This window comes from Carassius gibelio, chromosome B9, assembly GCF_023724105.1.
Source record: "Carassius gibelio isolate Cgi1373 ecotype wild population from Czech Republic chromosome B9, carGib1.2-hapl.c, whole genome shotgun sequence".
Lineage (NCBI taxonomy): Eukaryota > Metazoa > Chordata > Actinopteri > Cypriniformes > Cyprinidae > Carassius > Carassius gibelio.
Window position 1 is genome coordinate 1,369,954 of NC_068404.1, and position 23,801 is coordinate 1,393,754.

General features: G+C 37.9%; 9 non-coding genes and 3 pseudogenes across 9 annotated transcripts; all 12 read right to left on the reverse strand.

The window, feature by feature from the left end:
- LOC127965671 (5S ribosomal RNA) lies at positions 1 to 119 on the reverse strand. The gene has a single exon (XR_008155388.1). It is a non-coding gene; the product is annotated as a 5S ribosomal RNA (ribosomal RNA).
- Positions 120 to 486: 367 nt separating this feature from the next.
- Positions 487 to 605, reverse strand: LOC127965712 (5S ribosomal RNA). The gene has a single exon (XR_008155425.1). It is a non-coding gene; the product is annotated as a 5S ribosomal RNA (ribosomal RNA).
- A 367-nt stretch (positions 606 to 972) lies between these two features.
- LOC127965659 (5S ribosomal RNA) lies at positions 973 to 1,091 on the reverse strand. The gene has a single exon (XR_008155377.1). It is a non-coding gene; the product is annotated as a 5S ribosomal RNA (ribosomal RNA).
- Positions 1,092 to 1,457: 366 nt separating this feature from the next.
- On the reverse strand, positions 1,458 to 1,576 carry LOC127965660 (5S ribosomal RNA). The gene has a single exon (XR_008155378.1). It is a non-coding gene; the product is annotated as a 5S ribosomal RNA (ribosomal RNA).
- Positions 1,577 to 10,289: 8,713 nt separating this feature from the next.
- LOC127965672 (5S ribosomal RNA) lies at positions 10,290 to 10,408 on the reverse strand. The gene has a single exon (XR_008155389.1). It is a non-coding gene; the product is annotated as a 5S ribosomal RNA (ribosomal RNA).
- A 369-nt stretch (positions 10,409 to 10,777) lies between these two features.
- Positions 10,778 to 10,896, reverse strand: LOC127965713 (5S ribosomal RNA). Its single transcript, XR_008155426.1, has one exon. It is a non-coding gene; the product is annotated as a 5S ribosomal RNA (ribosomal RNA).
- Positions 10,897 to 11,260: 364 nt separating this feature from the next.
- Positions 11,261 to 11,379, reverse strand: LOC127965755 (uncharacterized; annotated as a pseudogene).
- A 1,093-nt stretch (positions 11,380 to 12,472) lies between these two features.
- LOC127965757 (uncharacterized) lies at positions 12,473 to 12,591 on the reverse strand (annotated as a pseudogene).
- Positions 12,592 to 13,820: 1,229 nt separating this feature from the next.
- Positions 13,821 to 13,939, reverse strand: LOC127965754 (uncharacterized; annotated as a pseudogene).
- A 3,314-nt stretch (positions 13,940 to 17,253) lies between these two features.
- LOC127965720 (5S ribosomal RNA) lies at positions 17,254 to 17,372 on the reverse strand. The gene has a single exon (XR_008155432.1). It is a non-coding gene; the product is annotated as a 5S ribosomal RNA (ribosomal RNA).
- Positions 17,373 to 22,711: 5,339 nt separating this feature from the next.
- LOC127965716 (5S ribosomal RNA) lies at positions 22,712 to 22,830 on the reverse strand. The gene has a single exon (XR_008155429.1). It is a non-coding gene; the product is annotated as a 5S ribosomal RNA (ribosomal RNA).
- A 366-nt stretch (positions 22,831 to 23,196) lies between these two features.
- On the reverse strand, positions 23,197 to 23,315 carry LOC127965616 (5S ribosomal RNA). Its single transcript, XR_008155337.1, has one exon. It is a non-coding gene; the product is annotated as a 5S ribosomal RNA (ribosomal RNA).
- Between the last annotated feature and the right edge of the window lie 486 nt (positions 23,316 to 23,801).

Below are 23,801 nucleotides of genomic sequence, written 5' to 3' on the forward strand. Positions count from 1 at the left end.
AGCTTACAGCACCTGGTATTCCCAGGCAGTCTACCATCCAAGTACTAACCAGGCCCAAACCTGTTTAGCTTCCGAGATCAGACGAGATCGGGCATAGCCAGGTTGGTATGGCTGTAAGCTAAGACTGCCGCAAAGAGAGGGCTATTTAGAGATCAGCCAATCTAATCGCCAGTACATTATCTAAGTAGGAAAGAAAACCCAAAAGCTTAAAGCACCTGGTATTCCTAGCCGGTCTCTCATCCAAGTACTAACCAGACATAAAGCCTGCTAAGATTCAGAGATTGGGCATTGACTCTTTTTTTTTTTTTTTTTTGCAAGATTATTATATAATTTGTGAAATTTTCCAAAAAGTTTAAAGCACCTGGTATTCCCAGGCAGTCTCCCATCCATGTACTAACCAGGCCCAAACCTGCTAATATTCAGAGATCTGGCATTGACTCTATTTTTTGGCAAAATTATTATATACTAAGTGACAAATTTCCAAAAAGCTTACAGCACCTGGTATTCCCAGGCAGTCTACCATCCAAGTACTAACCAGGCCCAAACCTGTTTAGCTTCCAAGATCAGACGAGATCGGGCATAGCCAGGTTGGTATGGCCGTAAGCGAAGACTGCCGCAAAGAGAGGGCTATTTAGAGATCAGCCAATCTAATCGCCAGTACATTATATAAGTAGGAAAGAAAACCCAAAAGCTTAAAGCACCTGGTATTCCTAGCCGGTCTCTCATCCAAGTACTAACCAGACATAAAGCCTGCTAAGATTCAGAGATTGGGCATTGACTCTTTTTTTTTTCTTTTTTTGCAACATTATTATATAATTTGTGAAATTTTCCAAAACGTTTAAAGCACCTGGTATTCCCAGGCAGTCTCCCATCCATGTACTAACCAGGCCCAAACCTGCTAATATTCAGAGATCGGGCATTGACTCTATTTTTTGGCAAAATTATTATATACTAAGTGACAAATTTCCAAAAAGCTTACAGCACCTGGTATTCCCAGGCGGTCGACCATCCAAGTACTAACCAGGCCCAAACCTACTTAGCTTCCGAGATCAGACGAGATCGGGCATAGCCAGGTTGGTATGGCCGTAAGCGAAGACTGCCGCAAAGAGAGGGCTATTTAGAGATCAGCCAATCTAATCGCCAGTACATTATATAAGTAGGAAAGAAAACCCAAAAGCTTAAAGCATCTGGTATTCCTAGCCGGTCTCTCATCCAAGTACTAACCAGACCTAAGCCTGCTAAGATTCAGAGATTGGGCATTGACTCTTTTATTTATTTATTTTTGCAAGATTATTATATAATATGTGAAATTTTCCAAAAAGTTTAAAGCACCTGGTATTCCCAGGCAGTCTCCCATCCATGTACTTACCAGGCCCAAACCTGCTAATATTCAGAGATCGGGCATTGACTCTATTTTTTGGCAAAATTATTATATACTAAGTGAAAAATTTCCAAAAAGCTTACAGCACCTGGTATTCCCAGGCGGTCGACCATCCAAGTACTAACCAGGCCCAAACCTACTTAGCTTCCGAGATCAGACGAGATCGGGCATAGCCAGGTTGGTATGGCCGTAAGCGAAGACTGCCGCAAAGAGAGGGCTATTTAGAGATCAGCCAATCTAATCGCCAGTACATTATATAAGTAGGAAATAAAACCCAAAACTATTCCCAGGCGGTCTACCATCCAAGTACTAACCAGTCCCAAACCTGCTTAGCTTCCGAGATCAGACGAGATCGGGCATAGCCTTTTTTTTTTTTTTTTTTTAGCTTTTTTTTTTTTTATTAAGAAATTTCAATCAATAAAATACAATAGATTAAACACAGTCAATAGAAAATACAGAACATCGTCTTTACACATCTCTACATTACACATCTTTCCTTTACATCGATAATTTAAAAAACTCTTCCACTTTCTGGCAACTTCCACATTAAATAATTTAAAACACAACAAACTTTTGGGGTAAAAACATCATAAAAAGAGTCTAAAATCTTTACACCTTTAAAGTACACATACAGTCTTTCAATATATAATTCTGTTTTTCTTTTAAACACACTCCAAACATCCAACACAATTTTTTCCTTTTTAGCCACAGTTCTTCTGTCCCACATTGCACTTTTCATTAGCATTACACACAGATTAATGAAACTTTCGTTTTTACACTTTTTTTCCCAACCAAACATCACAACTCTGTTCCATTCCATTACATTTTCATCCCACTCCTCCGCCACATCTTTAATTAAACATTTACATTTCCTTAAAAAATCCTCTAGCTCTCTACAATGTAAAAACATATGTAAAATCCCCTCTTCCTGTTCCTGGCACACTTTACACAGAGCATTTTCTTCCATTCCTATTTTATTTAAAATAACATCAGTAAAAACCACTTTATGCCTTATAAAATACTCCAAACATTCCAATTTTGTTTCCACACATTTCCCCGTCATGTTTCTCCATATACACTCTATTTTTAAATCTTTGAATTTCTGCACCCAGTATCCATTTACAATCGGCTCTTTAAAAACATCATCTCTAAAAGCACAATAAATCATTTTCACAGTACATTCCTTAAAATCATACAGTTTTTCCCCTAATTTCACATTAATACATTTCTCTTTTGGTTCTCCTTCCATACTTTCTATTCTTTTAATCCACTCTTTAGGTATTGCATATTTAATGATTTCATATTTATTTTTTATTTCTTGTTCACTGTAATCTTCTTTTGCCTCTTCCATTGCATTCACAATATAGTGTGTCGGTAAAAATCCTTCTTTAAATTCATATAAAACATCTCTCACTCTTGTTATCCCCACATCCATCCATTTCTTTAAAAACAATTCTTGTTTTAAAATGTTTTTGTTTAAAAACAGAGGTTGATTTAAAATGTTTTCTCTCCCATGTGGATCATACTCTACTTTGTCTAAAAATTTTCCCCAGGCACTAAACATTTCCCTATAAAACTCTGGTAAGCACTCTGTCATCCAATTCTTAGTTTTCATCCATAAAATCCCATCCCCCATGTTAAAATCCCCACATTTGTTAAAAAAAATATTCCATTGTCTTTTTCCATGCTGTTTTGTGACCATCATCTAGATATTTTTTTACTATTTTAACTCTTAAGCTATTTTTTCTCTGTTCAACATCAATTAATCCCATCCCTCCTTTCCCTACTTCTCCTATTAATGTACTATATGCAATTCTTGATGGTTTACTATTCCATAAAAAATCTAAAAAACATTTTTTCAACCTTTTCTCCACCCACATTGGCATAGCAGTCACATATAAAACATACCACAACTTTGACACCATTAACACATTTAAAATTAAAACCTTCCCTTTTAAACTTAAAGTCCTCAATTTCCAAAAATTTAACCTTCTTTCAATTCCTCCTACTATTTCTTCCCACATTTTTTCTTTAACATTCCTTTCGTCTTTTCCCATTAGAACACCTAAAATCCTTATTTCTTTTGTTTCTTTAAAATGAAAATAATCAGTTAAAACATTTACTCCTCCAAATCTCACATATGTTGTTTTTTCTTCATTTAACTTGCCTCCTGATCCCCTACAAAACATCTGTACTACTTCCATTACTTTATTAACACTCTCTATATCCTTAACTATTATTGTTGTATCGTCTGCATATTGAAATATTTTTTCATTTCCCCCACTTCCTTCAATGTTTATCCCTCTTATGTCTTCATCTATTTTAACAACTAATCCCAATGGTTCTGCAACTAAAGAATATAAAAGCGCTGATAAAGGACATCCTTGTCTTATTGACCTAGTAATTATAAAACATTCTGTTAAAAAACCGTTACACTGTATTCTTGTTATTGCTCCCCTATATAAAATTGTAATCCACTTGACAAAATTATCCCCAAACCCGTACCTTCTTAAAATTCCAAATAAATAATCATGCTCCACTCTATCAAAGGCCTTTTCAAAATCCAAACTAATAACATATCCTTTTTTGTTTTTTTCTTTCATATATCTAATTCTATCTATTATACTTAAAGTTGTATCCGCTATATCTTTCCCTTTTACTCCATACACTTGGTTTGTTTTAATTATGGTTGGCATTACCTCTTTCAATCTATTGGCTAAAACTTTTGTTAAAATTTTCAAATCTGTATTCAGCATTGTAATTGGTCTATAATTTTTTAGGTCTACTTTATCTCCTTTTCTTTGATATATCAACTTTATTAATCCCATCCCCATTCTCTGATTCATTTCCTCTTTTTTAAAAATGTCTTCATATACTTCTTTTAAAATACTGGTTAAAAAATCTTTAAAAACTATATAAAATTCACTCCCCAAACCATCTATACCTGGACGTTTATTTTTGTTTAATTCACTTATTGCTCTTTTTATCTCTTCTTCCCTTATCTCTTCATCACACTCTTTTTTGTCTACTTCTCCTACTGTTGTTTTTATTTGATTTAGTAACTCCAATTTCTCTTCTTCCCTCAACCCCTCAGTACTAAACAGATTTTCATAATAAGCTTTTACTTCTTTTAATATTTCCTCATTTGTTTCCACCACTACACCATTTTCCCCTCTTATTTCTTTAATCATACCAGCTTTCCCTCTTATTTGTTCTAGATCAAAGAAAAACTTTGTACATTTTTCACCCTCCACAGTATATTTAGCTTTACTCCTTAGTCTTGCACCTTCATATTTTTCCTCTTCCATGTCTTTCAATAATCCCTCCAATTCTTTTATTTTTTGTATATCTTTCCCATTCTCATTTAATTCATTTTCCAATTTTTCTCTTATTTCTCTCTCCTTCTTCCTCTTACACATCTGTATTAATTTGCAATACTTTATCGTTAATTTTTTTAAATATTTAACATCTTCCCACCATATCCTTTTATCTTCACTGTACATTTCATTCTCCTTTTCTTTTTCAATAATTTCTTTAATACTTAACACATACTCCTCATTCTTCAAAACCTCTACATTTAAAACCCATACACCCGGCCCTCTTTTCACTGAACTCCAGTCTACTTGCATAAAAATTGGTTTATGGTCACTTAAACTTGATTCTTCATATTTAATGTTACCGATAAAACCTTCAATGTGCCTTGTACATAAAATAAAATCAATCCTTGTTTTACACATAAAATTCCCTACTAATTGCCTCCTTGAATACTCTTTCTTTTTTTCATTTCTTTCTCTCCATACATCAATCATATTATTTTCTTCCATTAATAATTTCAGTTCCTTTCTTCCTTTATCATTTTTAAAAACCATTCCCTCACCAATTTCTAATTTACTGAAAACAGTATTAAAATCACCCATCATAATAACTTCTTTATGCTTTTTTAAAAAATCTCTTAATACATTAAAATATTCCTTCTTTTCACTCTCTACAGTCGGTGCATGAATATTAACTACAATAATTTTTTTCTCCTCATACTCCATTTCAACCGCAATACATTTCCCATCTATGTCATTATATATTGTTTTACATGATACCCCACAGTTTTCTTTTATGAAAATCACAACTCCTCTTCCCAGCCTCCCATCACCATTGTTATAAAAAATCTCTCCACTCCACCTTTTCCTTATTTCAGTCATGTACTCTTCCCTCCAGTTAGTTTCTTGTAATAAAATCACATCCTCTCCTTTACACATTTCTTTCACTTTTTCAAATTTTCCTACGTTCGAAAGCCCTCTAGCATTAAAAGTAACAATTCTTAAAAGCATAAAACATATAAAAACATGCATAAAACCCATAAACTCAGTCCATCTCCTCCACACCCTTTAGAAGCTCATACTTATTTGCACACTCAATCCCATCTTCTTTAAGCATTCTTTTTCTTGCAGTATCAAGATTAGGTATTACCTTTACAGATCTTCTTCTTTTTGATGATTTCCCCTGCGTCTCCTCATTTTCTTTTCCTTGTTCACACTCTTTTGTAGCATCATTAATTTTTATCGCGTCCATGTCCTTTTGCACACTGTCCGTCACATCCATCGGTGTACATAAAATTCCCTCCTGTTGTGCATCACTCAGTACTTTATTCCTTTCATCAACCAGTTCCACATTATCCAAAGCATTTTGCAAGCTGTCTGTCAAATCCATCTGTGTCCAAATTCCCCCATCCTGTTGTGTTTGTATGATTGGTTCGGTACACTCTTTCTGTTGTTCTATATCCTTATTTAATTCCAGTCCTTCACCACGTACCCTTTCTCCAACGTCTCGCTGCTCGTTGTCTCTTTCATGCACCTGCCCGCCCACCTGCTGCTGCTCCTCCTCCTCACCCTGCATCCAACACTCACACTTATTTAAAACCAAATTGCACTCCGGGCACGTCACAGCATTGCAGTTTCTCGCGAAGTGGCCTCTTTCCTCGCATTTATGGCACTTAAACTCCGGGCAGTCCTTCACCACATGATCTGGGCTCATGCACAGCCGACAAGTCTTCGACTGATGGCTGTGCATCACCCGAAAGTATTGTGGACCCTCTGCCGTTTCTATTTTTGTGCTGTATGGTAGGGAGGCCACCTCCTTCGGAAACCGCACCTTTACATATCTTGTCCCATCCTCGATGCTGGTGCCCGGATAAACACGCCGCTTTATTTTTGAAATTGGGGAAACCCCCCAAACCTCCAGTTTATTTAAAATCTCTTCATCCGCAAGGTAGACGGGCAGATGCATGAAAGAGACAACATAATCTCTGTTTTGCAATTTCTTTATCTCACAGTTCACTCCTTTAATTAACAATCCCTCAGTCAGTTCATCACAAGTTTCTTCTTTTTCCATTGTCAGTTCATATTCCTTTCCTTGTCTTGGCCTCAGTGCTAAGATTTTACCATATCCACATTTGTCCGTCACCGCTTTAATAATATCCACAGCTCTCACCTCACTTACATTCTCCACATTCACAATCACAGTCGCCTCCTTTAAGTATTTCCTTTCACTAATTGTATATCTTGCATCTTGATTTTTACCGTGTCCTGCTCGTTGTCGATACTCCAGTCCAGTGTCGTTTGCCATGCGTCTCTCTCCAGCCAGTCCAGTGTTGTTTGCCATGCGTCGCTCTCCAGCCAGTCCAGTGTTGTTTGCCATGCGTCTCTCTCCAGCCAGTCCGGTGTCGTTTGCCAAGCGTCTCTCTCCAGCCAGTCCAGTGTCGTTTGCCATGCGTGTCTCTCCAGCCAGTCCGGTGTCGTTTGCCATGCGTCTCTCTCCAGCCAGTCCAGTGTCGTTTGCCAATAATCCATCCATTGTACAAAAACACAAAAAAATAAAAATTAACCACCCTCCAGACAGCAAAATGCTGCTGTTAGGTGGTTTAAAACTGAAAAACCACACAAAACATAAACTAAAAGTCCAAAAACAACTCACAAAACAAACACTTACAGAAAAATCAAAATGGAGGAGAGCCTTCCTCTCCCAACTGCAGCCAACACTTCCTGTAGCTCTCTAGCGCCCTCAGGTTGGTATGGCCGTAAGTGAAGACTGCCGCAAAGAGAGGGCTATTTAGAGATCAGCCAATCTAATCGCCAGTACATTATCTAAGTAGGAAAGAAAACCCAAAAGCTTAAAGCACCTGGTATTCCTAGCCGGTCTCTCATCCAAGTACTAACCAGACCTAAGCCTGCTAAGATTCAGAGATTGGGCATTGACTCTTTTATTTATTTATTTATTTTTTGTTTTTTTTTTGCAAGATTATTATATAATTTGTGAAATTTTCCAAAAAGTTTAAAGCACCTGGTATTCCCAGGCAGTCTCCCATCCATGTACTAACCAGGCCCAAACCTGCTAATATTCAGAGATCTGGCATTGACTCTATTTTTTGGCAAAATTATTATATACTAAGTGAAAAATTTCCAAAAAGCTTACAGCACCTGGTATTCCCAGGCGGTCTCCCATCCAAGTACTAACCAGGCCCAAAACCGCTTAGCTTCCGAGATCAGACAAGATCGGGCATTTTTTATTTTATTTTTTTTTTATTTACAAACTTAAAAGATTACATTAAAAACATTGTACACATTTTCCACAGAACCATGACAAACAAAAGAGACAATCACAAAAACAATAACAATCATTCAAATTTCTCCCATATCCAAGTTACACCATCTATTTGATACTGTCACATTGTGTCCTTCTACAAATATATTACATATTGTTGTATACATACAATTCCATTTTGTTTTGTTAAATTAATTATATTTTAAAATTCAGTTTAGATGACAACCCTCTAACTTTAATTGAAACCAAACATAAATTACTCATAATGAAATAAAATAAAAAACACAAACCAAAACAACCCATCATCCATATGTGGTCTCTCTTAATATCTAGGAATTTACATCTACTTTATCTTCAATTAGCCTTGTTCTGTCTTCTCTTCTTAACTTTTGTTTCTTTAATACTTGTTCAATATTTATTTGCGGTACTCTTATCATTTTACGTCTTCTGTTCATAATGCCCAATGTTCTGCTTTCAAGTTCAAGGTTAATTTCATCAGTTTCCTCATCGCTTACCTCCTCTTTATTCCAACCAGCTGCAATTTCACTCGTTGTTGCACATTCCTTTTCTTTCATTTGTCCATCATTAGCAATTGTTTGTTGTATCTCAGTCTCCATTGTATGCACTTCAATTTCTTTATCTGCGTTATCCTCTCTCCTCGTGGAGTCCTCCTTTCCTTGCTTCCTTAAATCATCAGAAATCCCATTCACCTCCTGTATTTCATCTTTCCTTCTATTTCTGCTTGTCTCCTCCATGTGCTCCTGCACTTCTATCTCCATTTCTGCATTGTCCTCCTCTTCAGATCCACACGTACACCTCATCCATGTCTTTTCACAGCTTTGGCACCGCAGGGCTTGGCAGTCCCGCGCAAAATGCCCCTGTTCCAGACATTCTCTGCAGGTATATTGAGGACAGTCCTTTTTTTCATGCTCTGTGCTTGTACATATTCTGCAAGTCTTTAGCTGGCCATCATGAATTACTCTGAAGTATTTTGGTCCCTCCTCTGTGTCAAATCTCACATTGTATGGCAGAGTCACAATGTCCTGTGGGAATTTTACTCTTAAAAACCTTGTTCCATCCGCAACAGTGGTGCCAGGATAATATCTCCTTCTTAACGGGAGAATAGGATTTACTCCCCAATCCACTAGTTTTTGAATGATTTCATCATCTTTTATGTAGTTTGGCAAAAGCAAAAAAGAGACCATTCTTTCAGTTTTACATAGTTTTTTGATCTCACAAAACTGTCCATCAATCAGTAATCCATCTATTAGCTTTTCACAATCCATCTCATTCTCCATGGTTAGTTCATAGTCAACATTACTTTTTTTCCTCAGTCCATACAGCTTTCCAAAACCAGTTTTCTCTTCCACAGCCTTTATTATCATCATCACAGATATTTTTTTTTCTGGATCATTAACAGTCATTGTTAGCGTTGCTTCTTTTTTGTAGTCTCTCTGATATTTCGATTGGCTTTTTACCTTTTTCATTGTCTCATTTCTTTGGACTGCTTCTTGTCTTCCATCAGTATAATCTCTTGTTTGTTTACCTTGACTTGTATATAGCTCTTCTGTTCCTTTACTCCTTGCATCCATTCCCATCTTCTTTCTCCTTGTGGCAACCATTGCCCATGTTTCTTTGTCATCTTTATCCTTTCCGTTGTCCATTTCTTTGTTTCTTTCAGTGTAGTCGTTGTCCTCAGTCTCTTGGTCTAATATCCGTTCCGATTCAGTAACTGTAATATCCGTCATTTTGAAATAAATAAAACCCCAGACAGTAAAACTGTCTGAGGTTTAAACAAAAAATAAATTTAACTTATAAATTGTAAGTAATTATCAAAAGAAAACACAATAAAACCAAACTAGGGGAGAGCCTTTCCCTCCCAAACTGCCACCTCACACTTCCTGGATCGTACCAACTCAGAGCATAGCCAGGTTGGTATGGCCGTAAGCGAAGACTGCCGCAAAGAGAGGGCTATTTAGAGATCAGCCAATCTAATCGGCAGTACATTATATAAGTAGGAAAGAAAACCCAAAAGCTTAAAGCACCTGGTATTCCTAGCCGGTCTCTCATCCAAGTACTAACCAGACATAAAGCCTGCTAAGATTCAGAGATTGGGCATTGACTCTTTTTTTTTTTTTTTTGCAAGATTATTATATAATTTGTGAAATTTTCCAAAAAGTTTAAAGCACCTGGTATTCCCAGGCAGTCTCCCATCCATGTACTAACCAGGGCCAAACCTGCTAATATTCAGAGATCTGGCATTGACTCTATTTTTTGGCAAAATTATTATATACTAAGTGACAAATTTCCAAAAAGCTTACAGCACCTGGTATTCCCAGGCAGTCTACCATCCAAGTACTAACCAGGCCCAAACCTGTTTAGCTTCCGAGATCAGACGAGATCGGGCATAGCCAGGTTGGTATGGCTGTAAGCTAAGACTGCCGCAAAGAGAGGGCTATTTAGAGATCAGCCAATCTAATCGCCAGTACATTATCTAAGTAGGAAAGAAAACCCAAAAGCTTAAAGCACCTGGTATTCCTAGCCGGTCTCTCATCCAAGTACTAACCAGACATAAAGCCTGCTAAGATTCAGAGATTGGGCATTGACTCTTTTTTTTTTTTTTTTTTTTGCAAGATTATTATATAATTTGTGAAATTTTCCAAAAAGTTTAAAGCACCTGGTATTCCCAGGCAGTCTCCCATCCATGTACTAACCAGGCCCAAACCTGCTAATATTCAGAGATCTGGCATTGACTCTATTTTTTGGCAAAATTATTATATACTAAGTGACAAATTTCCAAAAAGCTTACAGCACCTGGTATTCCCAGGCAGTCTACCATCCAAGTACTAACCAGGCCCAAACCTGTTTAGCTTCCAAGATCAGACGAGATCGGGCATAGCCAGGTTGGTATGGCCGTAAGCTAAGACTGCCGCAAAGAGAGGGCTATTTAGAGATCAGCCAATCTAATCGGCAGTACATTATATAAGTAGGAAAGAAAACCCAAAAGCTTAAAGCACCTGGTATTCCTAGCCGGTCTCTCATCCAAGTACTAACCAGACATAAAGCCTGCTAAGATTCAGAGATTGGGCATTGACTCTTTTTTTTTTTTTTTGCAAGATTATTATATAATTTGTGAAATTTTCCAAAAAGTTTAAAGCACCTGGTATTCCCAGGGAGTCTCCCATCCATGTACTAACCAGGCCCAAACCTGCTAATATTCAGAGATCTGGCATTGACTCTATTTTTTGGCAAAATTATTATATACTAAGTGACAAATTTCCAAAAAGCTTACAGCACCTGGTATTTCCAGGCAGTCTACCATCCAAGTACTTACCAGGCCCAAACCTGCTTAGCTTCCGAGATCAGACGAGATCGGGCACAGCCAGGTTGGTACGCACAGAAATATTCGGATTTATAAAACCGTGCGCACGCACATCCTACGGATTTTTCCCTTAATAAATCACAATCAATTCTAAATGTAGCGCAGCTTTTGCGGCTTCATGACACGCCCATAGTTGCCCATAAATAGTCCGTGAAACGCCCACAAGTTAATATTCATTGATTGCGAAATCATGGCAAACACAGAGAGGAAATCAAAAAAACGTAACTTCACTCAATGTGAAGTAGAAGTTATCGTTGGCGAGGTGGAAAAGAGGAGAAAAATGTTGTTTGGAGGGCACAGTGTGGGCATTACTAATGCCAAAAAGGCACTTGAGTGGCAAACGGTGGCAGACGCTGTAAATGCTGTAGCCTCACAACCTCGGACCGTGGCCGAAATAAAAAAGAAATGGTCGGACATCAAAGTCGAGGCAAAAAAACATCTTGCGCTCCATCGCCAGAGTGTGTCTGCCACGGGTGGGGGAAAGGGGACACCGGAGCTGACCCCTCTTGATGAGAGACTGGCGGCAATTATTGGGGAATCCCTATTAAGTGGAGTGGTGACTGAGGCGGAGGGGGACACTGACGCGCCAGATGCACCGGGTGACACAGGTGAGAGAAATAAGTAAAATGAATGCAGTCAAGTCACATGTATGCAGGCTACACAATTACAGTTTATTAATATAGAACAATTTTATTTCAGTTGCTGGGTGTTCCAGTGGGGCCAGTGGTTACGATGCTGCAGCTGAGCAGCCGTCTGGACCCAGCGTCTCCACGGCACGCGGCTCTCAACCCTCCAGCAGTGGACGTGTCCTCACCGATGCAGTCCTTGAAATGCAGAGGGAAGTCATTAGTTCAATCAGAGAGGTGGCCAAGGAGTTGGGCGAAATCAAGACTGCCCTGACTGAAATAAACTGCACGATGAGGGAATTCTTGAATAAATAATATTTTCCACACCTTTTGTTGTTCTTTACAAGCGACGCATCACTTCCAAACGCTGGCGCACAGCAGCAGCATTTGGCTCAAATGCGTGGGGATGGGGTTCAGGGTCGGGGCCAACACAGCAATCGGCGCCAGGGGGTAGAGGCACGTTTTTAAGCTGTACCACATTTTCCAAAAAGTTTAAAGCACCTGGTATTTCCAGGCAGTCTACCATCCAAGTACTTACCAGGCCCAAACCTGCTTAGCTTCCGAGATCAGACGAGATCGGGCACAGCCAGGTTGGTACGCACAGAAATATTCGGATTTATAAAACCGTGCGCACGCACATCCTACGGATTTTTCCCTTAATAAACACAATCAATTCTAAATGTAGCGCAGCTTTTGCGGCTTCATGACACGCCCATAGTTGCCCATAAATAGTCCGTGAAACGCCCACAAGTTAATATTCATTGATTGCGAAATCATGGCAAACACAGAGAGGAAATCAAAAAAACGTAACTTCACTCAATGTGAAGTAGAAGTTATCGTTGGCGAGGTGGAAAAGAGGAGAAAAATGTTGTTTGGAGGGCACAGTGTGGGCATTTCTAATGCCAAAAAGGCACTTGAGTGGCAAACGGTGGCAGACGCTGTAAATGCTGTAGCCTCACAACCTCGGACCGTGGCCGAAATAAAAAAGAAATGGTCGGACATCAAAGTCGAGGCAAAAAAACATCTTGCGCTCCATCGCCAGAGTGTGTCTGCCACGGGTGGGGGAAAGGGGACACCGGAGCTGACCCCTCTTGATGAGAGACTGGCGGCAATTATTGGGGAATCCCTATTAAGTGGAGTGGTGACTGAGGCGGAGGGGGACACTGACGCGCCAGATGCACCGGGTGACACAGGTGAGAGAAATAAGTAAAATGAATGCAGTCAAGTCACATGTATGCAGGCTACACAATTACAGTTTATTAATATAGAACAATTTTATTTCAGTTGCTGGGTGTTCCAGTGGGGCCAGTGGTTACGATGCTGCAGCTGAGCAGCCGTCTGGACCCAGCGTCTCCACGGCACGCGGCTCTCAACCCTCCAGCAGTGGACGTGTCCTCACCGATGCAGTCCTTGAAATGCAGAGGGAAGTCATTAGTTCAATCAGAGAGGTGGCCAAGGAGTTGGGCGAAATCAAGACTGCCCTGACTGAAATAAACTGCACGATGAGGGAATTCTTGAATAAATAATATTTTCCACACCTTTTGTTGTTCTTTACAAGCGACGCATCACTTCCAAACGCTGGCGCACAGCAGCAGCATTTGGCTCAAATGCGTGGGGATGGGGTTCAGGGTCGGGGCCAACACAGCAATCGGCGCCAGGGGGTAGAGGCACGTTTTTAAGCTGTGCCACATTTTCCAAAAAGTTTAAAGCACCTGGTATTCCCAGGCAGTCTCCCATCCATGTACTAACCAGGCCCAAACCTGCTTATATTCAGAGATCTGGCATTGACTCTATTTTTTGGCAAAATTATTATATACTAAGTGACAAATTTCCAAAAAGCTTACAGCACCTGGTATTTCCAGGCAGTCTACCATCCAAGTACTAACCAGGCCCAAACCTGCTTAGCTTCCGAGATCAGACGAGATCGGGCATAGCCAGGTTGGTACGCACAGAAATATTCGGATTTATAAAACCGTGCGCACGCACATCCTACGGATTTTTCCCTTAATAAATCACAATCAATTCTAAATGTAGCGCAGCTTTTGCGGCTTCATGACACGCCCATAGTTGCCCATAAATAGTCCGTGAAACGCCCACAAGTTAATATTCATTTATTGCGAAATCATGGCAAACACAGAGAGGAAATCAAAAAAACGTAACTTCACTCAATGTGAAGTAGAAGTTATCGTTGGCGAGGTGGAAAAGAGGAGAAAAATGTTGTTTGGAGGGCACAGTGTGGGCATTACTAATGCCAAAAAGGCACTTGAGTGGCAAACGGTGGCAGACGCTGTAAATGCTGTAGCCTCACAACCTCGGACCGTGGACCGGGGTTCAGGGTCGGGGCCAACACAGCAATCAGCGCCAGGGGTTAGAGGCACGTTTTTAAGCTGTGCCACATTGTGTAGCAGAGCACATGCCAGCACGATTTGGCACACCTTTTCAGGCGTGTACAATAATCTCCCTCCAGTGCAGTCGAGGCAGCGCCATCTGCCCTTAAACAGGCCGATGGTGCGCTCCACTATAGCGCGAGCTCGGCTGTGGCACATGTTGTAGTGCCTTTCCTCTGCACTATGTGGGTTGAGGAAAGGCGTAAGCAGCCACTGTTTGAGGGGATATCCAATGTCCCCTGCAAGGATAGTGAAAGGGTTAAGACATTGAAGTACATTAAAATGTGAATGTCTATAATCAAACGTACCTAGAAGCCAGCCATCACGTATAGCACCAGCCTCGAGTCTGCGTCCAACACTGCTGTGTCTTAAAATAAATGAGTCATGGGTTGACCCAGGCCACCGAGCTACTACATTAGTGAGCAACATGTCTGCATCACAAATAATTTGGACATTGATTGAATGAAAATGCTTTCTATTAATGAAAGTATTTTCATTAACGTTCGGTGCCCTTATGGCAACATGAGTGCAGTCAATAGCACCGATGACATTTGGGAAACCATACATAGCTGCAAATTGAGCTTTCTTGTTTGCCTGTTCAACCGCCGTGTATGGAAACTTTATGGAATCATGGGACAAAGCTATTATGCCTTTTAACACGTCTGGCATTACCCGGCTAAGGGTCGGCTGAGATATTCCTGACCTGTCAGCCAATTCCCTCTGAAAAGTGCCAGTCTTTTTTTGATTTGATTTGATTTATTAGACAGTAAAAAATAAAGGCATAACATGAAGTCATCATAGTGACATTATACATTAATCAGAACTGTCGAGGATAACACAAGAAAGTTAATAACTTATTTCCATTGTGGTCCTCGTTGTAGTCTGATAAAGATGGTCAGGCAAGCTACAGATGACTAAGGTACCTTAAACATTCAATCACATCCAAAAAATAAAATATACAAATACATACACTTCAATAATAAATATTCCTTAAGATCACATAAAAAATTTAATCTAATTAGCATTTAGCAACCATTCACCACATGCTCTATTAAAACAATGATCTGACTGGCTTAACTTAATCTCAACTGGGAGTTTGTTCCATTCCATTGCTGCAGTGTACAAGAAGGTGTTTTGCCCCGAACAGCTCTTAAATCTACAAGGAACTATGTCTGTGGCACTACCTCTAGTTGAATAGCTATGAGAGTTCCTAATAAGCTTAAAATAATCTTTAAAATACTTTGGCTCATTCGTATACAAAATCTTTCGTGTCAATCTCAGTTTCAACTGTCTCACCCTGTTTTCAACTGTCAACCATTTTAATTTCTTAAGTTCAGGAGAGCCGACATGGTTCCTATTGTTGAGGTTTAAAATCAACCTGACTAATTTATTCTGTGCCGTTTGGAGTTGAACTTTTATCCTCTTTGGGGTGCTGCTGTACCATGTAATACAGGCATAATCGAAGTGTGGCTGAATTAAAGCATTTGTCGCCAGGAATCCTAGTGTTGTTAGGACTTGAAGAGGGACTGGCACGGCGTGGTTCCTCCGAGTGCTCCTCTGTAACGCCGGGCCCAAAAGCCCGCAGAGGTCCAACAGGACGGCTCGAGGAAGTCGGAACCGGCTCATAAGCCACTCGTCCTCGTTTGCCAGCAAGTCTTCTTGCTGTCTAAAGATGCGTTCACTCCGAATTCTTCCATTTGCCACATCTTCTAAAAGTGCAAGATCAGCCATTGTGCATCATAACGCATTGTGAAGGGACATTTTATTTCCATCCATTTAATTGCATCTGACAAGCTACAGATGTCTGTAATAATCGACGTGGAAATGGGAAATTGTTCAGCGCAAATGTAATTTCTTGTTGCTTTCTGAATGGTTGAGACATACGCCATACATTGTTTTATGAAAAATAAAACAAACTAAAGGCATATGCATGAATACCATAATTCCGTAGCTTATGAAGAGATGTTTTACTATGAAAACAACTTTCCCCAGTGGACAATTAATACATCTATCTATCTATCTATCTATCTATCTATCTATCTATCTATCTATCTATCTATCTATCTATCTATCTATCTATCTCCTTAATTATCTATCTATCTGTCTATCTAATTGCAACTATATCTGCTCCGCCAGACGGACACATTGACGAGAATATCAGTTTTGTACATTATTTCGTTCTGTTAACTATATTATTTATGAGGATGAATTGCACAACATGCCAATATTGCAGAACATATTTCACTTTTCTTTTTGCAAATATGTGTTCATTTGAATTTCTGTTGTAATTTTTGTTTGATTTTGTTTGTTTGTTTCACTGCTGATCGATCAAACGGGTGTTCGTGTAGGCTGTTAATTGTAAGACTTGCTTTGTGAAGTCATGTTATTTATGAGAGGCAGTATTGTCATTTTCACTTTCACTTTCACGTGTTTCTTCCATCTGCCGACGGTGTCGCCATTTCTCATTTCACCCGTTTTTGTGCGTACGCCTGGGTCAGAGCTTGCGTGAAGGACCGCACATTTTCCCGTCAAGTTTGCTTTTTATAAATATCAATTATTGCGTAGAGAGTGGCGTACGCCTTCTTTTGTGCGTACGCAACGTTTATAAATGAAGCCCCTGGTATTCCTAGTCGGTCTCTCATCCAAGTACTAACCAGACATAAAGCCTGCTAAGATTCAGAGATTGGGCATTGACTCTTTTTTTTTTTTTGCAAGATTATTATATAATTTGTGAAATTTTCCAAAAAGTTTAAAGCACCTGGTATTCCCAGGCAGTCTCCCATCCATGTACTAACCAGGCCCAAAACTGCTAATATTCAGAGATCGGGCATTGACTCTATTTTTTGGCAAAATTATTATATACTAAGTGACAAATTTCCAAAAAGCTTACAGCACCTGGTATTCCCAGGCGGTCTCCCATCCAAGTGCTAAACAGGCCCAAACCTGCTTAGCCTCCGAGATCAGACGAGATCGGGCATAGCCAGGTTGGTATGGCCGTAAGCGAAGATTGCCGCAAAGAGAGGGCTATTTAGAGATCAGCCAATCTAATCGCCAGTACATTATCTAAGTAGGAAAGAAAACCCAAAAGCTTAAAGCACCTGGTATTCCTACCCGGTCTCTCATCCAAGTACTAACCAGACATAAAGCCTGCTAAGATTCAGAGATTGGGCATTGACTCTTTTTTTTTTGCAAGATTATTATATAATTTGTGAAATTTTCCAAAAAGTTTAAAGCACCTGGTATTCCCAGGCAGTCTCCCATCCATGTACTAACCAGGCCCAAACCTGCTAATATTCAGAGATTGGGCATTGACTCTATTTTTTGGCAAAATTATTATATACTTAGTGAAAAATTTCCAAAAAGCTTACAGCACCTGGTATTCCCAGGCGGTCTCCCATCCAAGTGCTAAACAGGCCCAAACCTGCTTAGCCTCCGAGATCAGACGAGATCGGGCATAGCCTTTTTTTTTTTTTTATTAAGAAATTTCAATCAATAAAATACAATAGATTAAGCACAATCAATATAAAATACAGAACATCGTCTTTACACATCTCTACATTACACATCTTTCCTTTACATAGATAATTTAACAACAACAAACTTGTGGGGTAAAAACATCATAAAAAGAGTCTAACATATTCACACCTTTAAAGTACACATACAGTCTTTCGATATATAATTCTGTTTTTCTTTTAAACACACTCCAAACATCCAACACAATTTTTTCCTTTTTAGCCACAGTTCTTCTGTCCCATATTGCACTTTTCATTAGCATTACACACAGATTAATAAAACTTTTGTTTTTACACTTTTTCTCCCAACCAAACATCACAACTCTGTTCCATTCCATTACATTTTCATCCCACTCCTCAGCCACATCTTTAATTAAACATTTACATTTCCTTAAAAAGTCCTCTATCTCTCTACAATGTAAAAACATATGTAAAATCCCCTCTTCCTCTTCCTGGCACACTTTACACAGAGCATTTTCTTCCATTCCTATTTTATTTAAAATAACATCAGTAAAAACCACTTTATGCCTTATAAAATACTCCAAACATTCCAATTTTATTCAACAAATTTCCCCGTCATGTTTCTCCATATACACTCTTTTTTTAAATCTTTGAATTTCTGCACCCAGTATCCATTTACAATCGGCTCTTTAAAAACATCATCTCTAAAAGCACGATAAATCATTTTCACAGTACATTCCTTAAAATCATACAGTTTTTCCCCTAATTTCACATGAATACATTTCTCTTTTGGTTCTCCTTCCATACTTTCTATTCTTTTAATCCACTCTTTAAGTATTGCATTTTTAATGATTTCATATTTATTTTTTATTTCTTGTTCAGTGTAATCTTCTTTTGCCTCCTCCATTGCATCCACAATAAATTGTGTCGGTAAAAATCCTTCTTTAAATTCATATAAAACATCTCTCACTCTCGTTATCCCCACATCCATCCATTTCTTTAAAAACATTTCTTTGTCTTGTTTTAAAATGTTTTTGTTTAAAAACAGAGGTTGATTTAAAATGTTTTCTCTCCCATGTGGATCATACTCTACTCTGTCTAAAAATTTTCCCCAGGCACTAAACATTTCTCTATAAAACTCTGGTAATCTTTCTGTCATCCAATTCTTCGTTTTCATCCATAAAATTCCATCCCCCATGTTAAAATCCCCACATTTGTTTAAAAAATACTCCATTGTCCTTTTCCATGCTGTTTTGTGACCCTCATCCAGATATTTTTTTACTATTTTAATTCTTAAGCTATTTTTTCTCTGTTCTACATCAATTAATCCCATCCCTCCCTTCCCTGTTTCTCCTATTAACGTACTATATGCAATTCTTGACGGTTTACTATTCCATAAAAAATCTAAAAAACATTTTTTCAACCTTTTCTCCACCCATATTGGCATAGCAGTCACATATAAAACATACCACAACTTTGACACCATTAAAACATTTAAAATTAAAACCTTCCCTTTTAAACTTAATGTCCTCAATTTCCAAAAATTTAACCTTCTTTCAATTCCTCCTACTATTTTTTCCCACATTTTTTCTTTAACATTCCTTTCGTCTTTTCCCATTAGAACACCTAAAATCCTTATTTCTTTTGTTTCTTTAAAATGAAAATAATCCGTTAAAACAGTCACTCCTCCAAATCTCACATATGTTGTTTTTTCTTCATTTAACTTTCCTCCTGACCCCCTACAAAACATCTGTACTACTTCCATTACTTTATTAACACTCTCTATATCTTTAACTATTATTGTTGTGTCATCCGCATATTGAAATATTTTTTCATTTCCCCCACTTCCTTCAATGTTTATCCCTCTTATGTCTTCATCTATTTTAATAGCTAATCCCAATGGTTCTGCAACTAAAGAATATAAAAGCGCTGATAATGGACATTCTTGTCTTATTGACCTAGTAATTTTAAAACATTCTGTTAAAAAACCATTACACTGTATTCTTGTTATTGCTCCCCTATATAAAATTGTAATCCACTTGACAAAATTATCCCCAAACCCGTACCTTCTTAAAATTCCAAATAAATATTCATGCTCCACTCTATCAAAGGCCTTTTCAAAATCCAAACTAATAACATATCCTTTTTTGTTCTTTTCTTTCATATATCTTATTCTATCTATTATACTTAAAGTTGTATCTGCTATATCTTTCCCTTTTACTCCATACACTTGATTTGTTTTAATTATGGTTGGCATTACCTCTTTCAATCTATTGGCTAAAACTTTTGTTAAAATTTTCAGATCTGTATTCAGCATTGTAATTGGTCTATAATTTTTTAGGTCTACTTTATCTCCTTTTCTTTTATATATCAACTTTATTAATCCCATCCCCATTCTCTGGTTCATTTCCTCCTTCTTAAAAATGTCTTCATATACTTCCTTTAAAATACTGGTTAAAAAATCTTTAAAAACAATATAAAATTCACTCCCCAAACCATCTATACCTGGGCTTTTATTTTTTTTTAATTCACTTATTGCTCTTTTTATCTCTTCTTCTCTTATCTCTTCATCACACTCTTTTTTGTCTACTTCTCCTACTGTTGTTTTTATTTGATTTAGTAACTCCAATTTCTCTTCTTCCCTCAACCCCTCAGTGCTAAAGAGGTTTTCATAATATGCTTTTACTTCTTTTAATATTTCCTCATTTGTTTCCACCACTACACCATTTTTTCCTCTTATTTCTTTAATCATTCCAGCTTTCCCTCTTATTTTTTCTAGATCAAAGAAAAACTTTGTACATTTTTCACCCTCCACAGTATACTTAGCTTTACTCCTTAGTCTTGCACCTTCATATTTTTTCTCTTCCATGTCTTTCAATATTCCCTCCAATTCTTTTATTTTGTTGTATATCTTTCCCATTCTCATTTAATTCCTTTTCTAAATTTTCTCTTATTTCTCTCTCCTTCTTCCTCTTACATATCTGTATTAATTTGCAATACTTTATTGTGAATTTTTTAACTAAATATTTAACATTTTCCCACCATATCCTTTTATCTTCACTGTACATTTCATTCTCCTTTTCTTTTTCAATAATTTCTTTAATACTTAAAACATACTCCTCATTCTTCAAAACCTCTAAATTTAAAACCCATACACCCGGCCCTCTTTTCACTGAACTCCAGTCTACTTGCATAAAAATTGGTTTATGGTCACTTAAACTTGATTCTTCATATTTAATGTTACCGATAAAACCTTCAATGTTCCTTGTACATAAAATAAAATCAATCCTTGTTTTACACATAAAATTCCCTACTAATTGCCTCCTTGAATATTCTTTCTTTTTTTCATTTCTTTCTCTCCATACATCAATCATATTATTTTCTTCCATTAATAATTTCAGTTCTTTTCTTCCTTTATCATTTTTAAAAACCATTCCCTCCCCAATTTCTAATTTACTGAAAACAGTATTAAAATCACCCATCATAATAACTTCTTTATGCTTTTTTAAAAAATCTCTTAATACATTAAAATATTCCTTCTTTTCATTCTCTACAATCGGTGCATGAATATTAACTACAATAACTTTTTTCTCCTCATACTCCATTTCAACCGCAATACATTTCCCATCTACGTCATTATATATTGTTTTACATGATACCCCACAGTTTTCTTTTATTAAAATCGCAACTCCTCTTCCCAGCCTCCCATCACCATTGTTATAAAAAATCTCTCCACTCCACCTTTTCCTTATTTCAGTCATGTACTCTTCCCTCCAGTTAGTTTCTTGTAATAAAATCACATCCTCTCTTTTAAACATTTCTTTCACCTTTTCAAATTTACCCATGTCCATTAGTCCCCTTGCATTAAAAGTAACACAACTTAAAACCATTAAAAGAAATAAAAATAAATACCTAAAAAACATTATTCTTTATCTTCTCCCTCCAGCACTCTTAACACTTCATATCTGTTTACACTTTTTACTCGGCCCCTTGTCATTAATTTTTTTCTTACATTTTCCACATTTGGTTTTACCTTTAATGTTCTCCTTCTACTTTGTCCTCTCTCCCCTCTGTCTTTTCCCATGTTGTCCATCCTTGTTTCTTCTTCGCTGCCCATTTCTTTGTTTTGATCATGCATTCCTTGTCCATCACTCTCCACATTATCCAAAAGATTTTTAAAACTGTCCGATATTTCCATTTCTGTCCACTGAGTATTCTGTTCTACTGTTTGTTCCTCATCCATATCATTACTTTTTCCTTCTTCTTCTTCTTTCTCTTGGTTGTCTGTTCCTCCTTCTGTTTCCTTCTGTGGTAATCCTTCATCCCCTTGTCCTTCATCAATATCTCCTTCCTCTTCAGTGTTTCCTTCATGCACCTGTCCATCCACCCGATGCTCCAGACCTCCTTCCTCTCCCTCCATCCAACACTCACACTTATTTAAAATTTTTTGACACTCCGGGCATCTGACCGCGTTGCAATCCCTTGCGAAATGTTCCCTTTCCTCGCACTTGTGAAGAGAGGGCTATTTAGAGATCAGCCAATCTAATCGCCAGTACATTATATAAATAGTAAAGAAAACCCAAAAGCTTAAAGCACCTGGTATTCCTAGCCGGTCTCTCATCCAAGTACTAACCAGACATAAAGCCTGCTAAGATTCAGAGATTGGGCATTGAGTCTTTTTTTTTTTTTTTTTTTGCAAGATTATTATATAATTTGTGAAATTTTCCAAAAAGTTTAAAGCACCTGGTATTCCCAGGCAGTCTCCCATCCATGTACTAACCAGGCCCAAACCTGCTAATATTCAGAGATCGGGCATTGACTCTATTTTTTGGCAAAATTATTATATACTAAGTGACAAATTTCCAAAAAGCTTACAACACCTGGTATTCCCAGGCGGTCTACCATCCAAGTACTAACCAGCCCCAAACCTGCTTAGCTTCCGAGATCAGACGAGATCGGGCATAGCCAGGTTGGTATGGCCGTAAGCGAAGACTGCCGCAAAGAGAGGGCTATTTAGAGATCAGCCAATCTAATCGCCAGTACATTATACAAATAGGAAAGAAAACCCAAAAGCTTAAAGCACCTGGTATTCCTAGCCGGTCTCTCATCCAAGTAATAACCAGACATAAAGCCTGCTAAGATTCAGAGATTGGGCATTGACTTTTTTTTTTTTTTTTTTTTGCAAGATTATTATATAATTTGTGAAATTTTCCAAAAAGTTTAAAGCACCTGGTATTCCCAGGCAGTCTCCCATCCTGTACTAACCAGGCCCAAACCTGCTAATATTCAGAGATCGGGCATTGACTCTATTTTTTGGCAAAATTATTATATACTAAGTGACAAATTTCCAAAAAGCTTACAGCACCTGGTATTCCCAGGCGGTCTACCATCCAAGTACTAACCAGGCCCAAACCTGCTTAGCTTCCGAGATCAGACGAGATCGGGCATAGCCAGGTTGGTATGGCCGTAAGCGAAGACTGCCGCAAAGAGAGGGCTATTTAGAGATCAGCCAATCTAATCGCCAGTACATTATCTAAGTAGGAAAGAAAACCCAAAAGCTTAAAGCACCTGGTATTCCCAGGCAGTCTCCCATCCATGTACTAACCAGGCCCAAACCTGCCAATATTCAGAGATCGGGCATTGACTCTATTTTTTGGCAAAATTATTATATACTAAGTGACAAATTTCCAAAAAGCTTACAGCACCTGGTATTCCCAGGCGGTCTACCATCCAAGTACTAACCAGGCCCAAACCTGCTTAGCTTCCGAGATCAGACGAGATCAGGCATAGCCTTTTTTTTTTTATTTTTTTTTTTTATCTTTTTATTTAACTTTCAATTCACAGTTTTCTATTGCATTATTCCATCCGATTGACTTTCATTTCATTACATTTGTATGATTCATTTTTCCAATTGATCAACTTAATTTTTCATAATCATACAGCAATAAAAATATAGAA